Below are 6,376 nucleotides of genomic sequence, written 5' to 3' on the forward strand. Positions count from 1 at the left end.
CTTATTGAACGAATTTGTAAATTTTGTAATTGCAATGCTGTTGAGGATGAAATACACTGTTGTACTGATTGTTCTCTCTATACAGATTTACGCTAGGATTTATGGAACCTAGCTTCCCAATCAACTCCGTACTTTATACAGATGACCGCTGCCGACCAGACTGTGTTCTTTATGCGGAATAATAAGTTTGTTAGACCCCTAGCCGAGCTACTATATCACATGTATCAGCGAAGACAACTGTGTCTTCCGTCTCTACCAACCTAATTAACATGTAATTTCTGCTCAGTATCAGGATGTTCTCCCCATAACTTTAGATCTTGCACTCGATAACTTTCATTTGATATATATGCGTGATCTGTGATATATGTGTCGTCCTGCGTGTCTCATATGCCATATTGGCAGGGCACTGTATATTATATTGGTGTATTTTTATTGTCATTGTGTTACAGTGCGTGACACGAAAATAAAATAATTTTCTTCTTTTTTAATTCTCGGTCTATACATGCAGTGAGATTCAAATAGGAATGCATTTGTGAACACTGGATATGAACATTTGACACACGTGTGGTTTAACATTCTGCTGTGCATGTTTAGTAATAAAAGCTCCACCGGCTTTATCAATGTAGGTGTTAACCGCTTTGCTGCCAGTACTTGACCACTGCACCTTCCTCGAGTTTGTCCATTTTTGGAAGGCTATATATATTGATATTTTAGTCGACATGCGCAGAATGAACGATAATTAGCGCCCCCTTGTGCTCGTTTTAGCTGTAGTTTACAACATGCAAAATTTAATTTTCAGTTTAAGTCCGAGACGCATCATCAAGGAAGTTTTCTGCATTACTAATGAACTTTACAACAAAACACCTAGATGAATGGCTGGTTTAGTTGATCCATGTATCAAAATCCCACGTGCACTCCACCCTTTAAAGCAAGGGTCTATGTAATTGTACGGCACTTCCTTCAACACATTGTGTTAGTTGATCCATGTATCAAAATCCTACTCGACCCTTTAAAGCCAGGGCCTATGTAATTCTACGGCACTTCCTAAATTTTAAATTTAGAAAGAGTGACACCTGCAATACATCTGTGTCTCTATTGGTCTTACGATACAGCTGCATCATATCAACTGTTTGTTATGTGCAACCAAATATTTTATTTACTTCACAAAATTCATAAACAAACCAGTAATCAATCTAAAGGAAATTATTACCAGACCTTCCTCGGCTCATGTTAAATCGTGAAACTTCTATGTGTGAAGGCTTGTCGCTGAGGTGATTTGAGTTATTTTTGTTCCTTTGTTTCGGGTTCGTTGACTGGGATTATGTTATGTAAGTTGTCTACTTGCTCTTTGTCTTTTCCAGCAGTACGCTTGGTCGCAAGCGAGCAATGGAACCTGGCTTGGGATATGTGCACCAAGTCCTACAAAATTCACGTACGTCCTTTCTCAACCAGGTTTTACATTTGGGAGCAACCATTTTCCATTGGGGATGTTTTGAGTTGAGTATTTAAAAAAAACATATTTATAAACTCAACTTTTATTCGTCGAACATGTACACAATTGTTATACATCTAACTATCCGTATTTGAGTCATTTCAATGTAGCATAGTCCTCTGAAAATCAGGTGAAAGTGCATCAGGTGAAAGTACATCAGGTGAAAGTTGAATAAACGCTGTTATAAATTCAAATTTCACTTCATGTTTCAAAACAGACATTCGAAAAATGTCCCATATCGCTTTTCAGACAATGTGAGGCAAGCCAATACAGAATATTGCAGTAAATCATTGGTTTGACATACTTGGTAACCCCCCTACATCGGTACGATGTTTGACGACCATTTCGGAAGTCCGTTGCCATGGTATTGGTGGAACATTGCTAAAAGCGGCGTTAAACCACACTCTCACTGCATTGAAAGAACTCTACCAATTTGAGAAGTGTGATTTATGATGCTTATCCATGACTCATTTCTTTCAGACGGAACGCTGGTACAATCTGGATGTTGGCGTCCCTCCGCCCCCTTTCTGCTTGTTCGAGTGATCGAAGGGAGTCGTTACATGGGAAGACAACGGAGGATGAGGTAGGCAAGCTTTTTAAACATAAACAGAGGCTTGTTCACGATTGTGTATACAGCAATGTAGAAATGGGTGGGTGTAGGGGGTCACAAGTTAGTCCTGTTATTTCAGCAGCTGCAAATAATGATATTCGTTGTATCGAAATTAAAGGTCACATGCAAAGTAAAACACAACTTTGCAGATTCTGATACCTTTCGGTATGGACTTACCGAAACAAAGCGTCAAAAATGCAAATTCAACTTATAAAGTTGAAAAATAACGCGATGAAAAAAAACGCGCGAAATCGGAGTTCAAACGTTTCACTAATTTTCCCCAGACTTTTCTGGGGAAAACGGGTTTCAACAGCTGGGCTGCGCTCATAGCACGTGCGCAGTGAAATAGGTTCGCGCAACTTGGAAGTGGGCTGTCTGGTGAATACTCGGTGAAGGCTTTGGTGTGAGCTATTTTCATAATGTTTTGTTGATATCTTTTTGTATGTTATGACAGTAAATAAACTGTTTATATAATTTCATTTGTCTATTTCACCACACGTTCTTCTTACCGAGTCACTTTCTCAGTTCGATACTTAAAAGCAATGTCATTATTTAGAGTTGACACAATTTCTAACTGTGATATAGATATGTCGTTGTCACAGACAAAACTCAATGTCTTGTTTTATTGACACCTGTGTGTCTGCCTGCCTGTCTGCTAATGACAATATTCAATACACAACTGCGATCACTGACCACATGCAATTTGAACTTAACACCAATCAGGCTATACACCATAAACAAAACGCATTGATTTATGGCCCGAGTTCGGTCTCTGTCACATTATGTAATTACACAGACAGGCAGGTGTGATACTTGAACACATGACATGTTATGATGTCTGTTGATTGCAAAATGTTATACACAAAAAATGAGCATGTATTTACAAAACCCAACTTTCTATATATACACACACAATGATCCGTGAAGGCGGCATCTGCTAATGAACCAGCCGTTACACTTGAGTGCACACCCACCCGCTCTGACTGGGTTCGGTATCCCGGCTGCTTCGTTTCGAGGGAGGTAAACCCAAGTACAAAATATTGCACTTTTGATTAGCGATTATACGCTTATAATTTTGTTTATTTGTTTTTTCATAATCAGCAATGCATATTATATGTCATGAAGAAGTGATAATTGTGTTTTAATTATGTTTGATTTTTTGGTTGCATGTGACCTTTAACAAATTAACAATAATTCCATCATACTTTGGTTAAGAGAATATTATTGTTTTCATTTTTGTACTATGTACGTATACTATATGTAGAGTTTTTAAATTCGCGGGAACGGGGTGGGGTGTGTGGTTCAGACCAGTGGTTAACGGTTTCGTTCGTCATGCCAAAGGCCCGGGTTCGATTCCCCACATGGGTACAATGTGTGAAGCCTATTCCTCCCCGCATGATATCACTGGAATATTGCTTAAATTGGCGTAAAACCCATCCCAACTCACTCACTCAATACAAACTTCCCTCAGCAAGATAATAAGCACCTGTATAGCAAACAGGATTTAATTAATATTAGATACAAGTGTACATGAGGTTTAATACCTGTATGAGTGAAAATATAAGACTTCTCTGATATAGTCTTTGAAACCAGGAAGTTAAATACACCTAGCCTATTATTACTAATTAATCTCCAAAACGTTTATAATACAGGTAATGAAAGCGTTTGGATTTGGGCTCAACATTATCAAGTGAATTCAAATTCTGGTAGTACAGCTGCTGTGATACAAATGGCCACATTTCTTCCTTTTTCCATCAGAAACGAGGATGAAGACAGGGAGATCAGGTCTTCCCTTATTTATTTGTCCTAGCAGTTGAAATATTGGGCTCTATGATAAGGTCAATATATAGGGTATAACACTTTTTGATAAAGAACATTGACTTGGACAATATGCTGATGATGCACAACTATATTTGGACGCGTCTGACAAAAAGCTCCAATGATGCATGTAATGGAAAGAGTTCCTTCCGTTCCCCCAACCCTAAACCTAGCTCTAAACCTAACTCTAAACCTAACTCTAAACCTAGCTCTAACTTAAATTGTGGACTTTTAGTCATTTTGTGAGTTTTCTAGTAATTGTTGTGTTAAGTTTTGTTAATAATTTTACTATATTTATATATATTATTTGGGATGGGGGAACGGGAGGAACTCTTACCCATTTAATTCTATGATATGTCAGGACTCATAAATAACTTTAGCCAATGGCCTGTATCTAGACTGGCACAATGGAGACACAGGACTCACTCTGAATGTTTCTCTTAAAAAGAACATATTAATATATTACTCGCCAGTTGGCTAGTTGTCAAAACTGTGGCAATTTCTATTCTAGTAATATATTCCCTGCACTCCTTAACCCACCTAAAACAGTCATTGATGAACTCGATAAAATAATCTATAGATTCTTATGGAACAACAAAAATCGTAAGATGCGGATGGAGGCCTTAGAATGATTGACACAGAATGTTTCATCAATGCTTTGAAATTTTCATCACTGAAAATTTAAAGCTTTTATCACAGTCGTGTCTCGCTTAGAAACAGCGTTAGAAAGACATATAGGTGTATAGACCCAACCCTATTAATATATAAAAGGGGAGGGATGAACGACGAAACCACCTCCTCCTCAATCAAAGTTAGATTTCACCACGTAAAATGCTTGTAATGCCCAACTTGATTTATCTACAAAATGAGCTATAAATGGTTACAATCGGATCATTATTTCAAAAGTTATACGCCACGACTCACCGAAAACAGGGACCTCCGCAACTCCAAGCCAAAATCATGGATCGGCCAAGACAGCGAAAACTCGCCTTTTGAATTCGTTTATTAATTCTAGCCACGCTGACAGCATCTATGCAGGGCTAGATTCGATCGGCATTGGCATTCCACGAGTCTGAAAACTTATTGCAACATCTATATATGATTTCCTCGACAGTAAGCAGGCATTTTCTCCAAAATCATCGGCAATCATACTCACTTGTCGGACATAGATGACCTTGACATTCAAGTAACCTGAGCACTAAATTTGTAAGAATAATTGTAGAGGTTAACTATTTATGAATATAACTTCCTAAAAATGAATCAGTATTAAATGCAGTTTTACAACCTCTAAAATTATTCTTACCAATGTATTGTTCCGTACATTATCCAAAATAGAAGAAATATTGCAAAGTTAATATTTCGCGCCCATTAGCAAACAGAAAAAATCTTACAGTATATTGTATTTTCCACCAATCGGATGGGTCGAGACAGTTTTTTCGGATCTGCTCATGTTCGATTCCCCACATGGTACAATATGTGAAGTCAATCTGTCGTGATGTATCTGGAATATTGATAAAAGCGGTGTAAAATCATGCTCACTCTTTACTCATACATCGTGGCCTGAATAATATTAATAATGTAATGCACTTCGTTTCTGAAGGTGAAAAGCAAAACGTTCACACTTTACACAGCACGCATGCTCACCAACGCCAAGACATATTGAAGTCAATTCGATGCCTCGTCAAGGAATCACAAGCAAAGTACATGCATAAATAACAATTAACTATTCTCACATCGTGTTCCAGGTCGACCGTACTTTGACGTGATTACTGTACTCGTGACTCACGTTGACCTAGGTGCTAACATCGGATGTGACACATTCAACGACTTTCGACAACGTCAACCTCATCGTCTTTCTGGTCTTCTGCGGCTGCTCCATCAGGATATCTCCCAGTCAGTTATAATATTCATATGTGTATTTTTATTGGGTTAGGGTGAGGGTTTTAACCGACTGCAGAGTCGATATAATATTCATATATGTATTTTCATGGGCTTCAGAGCCAATATGATATTCATATGTGTAACTCAATAGGCCGCAGAGCCGATGTAATATCCATATGTGTATTTTTAATTGGGTTAGGGCTAGGGTTAAATATTGTCTGCAGAGTCGATATATTAGTCATATGGGCGGCCGAGCCGATATAATGTTCACATGTGTTTTCATGGGCGGCTGAGCCGATAAAATATTCCCATGTGTGTTTTCGTCGATATAATATTCATGTGTGTATTTTTATTGGATTAGGATTTTAATGGGCTGCAGAGGAAATATAATATTCACATGTGTGTTTTCGTCGATATAATATTCATGTGTGTATTTTTATTGGATTAAGATTTTAATGGGATGCAGAGCCGTTATCATTTCATATGTGTATTTCTATGGGCTGCAGAGTTGATATAATATTCACATTGTGTATTTTTAATGAGTTAGGGTCAGGGTTTAAATGGGCTGGAGAGCC

This window comes from Haliotis rubra, unplaced genomic scaffold (assembly GCF_003918875.1).
Source record: "Haliotis rubra isolate DU_JTF1 unplaced genomic scaffold, ASM391887v1 Scf150, whole genome shotgun sequence".
Taxonomy (NCBI): Eukaryota; Metazoa; Mollusca; class Gastropoda; order Lepetellida; family Haliotidae; genus Haliotis; species Haliotis rubra.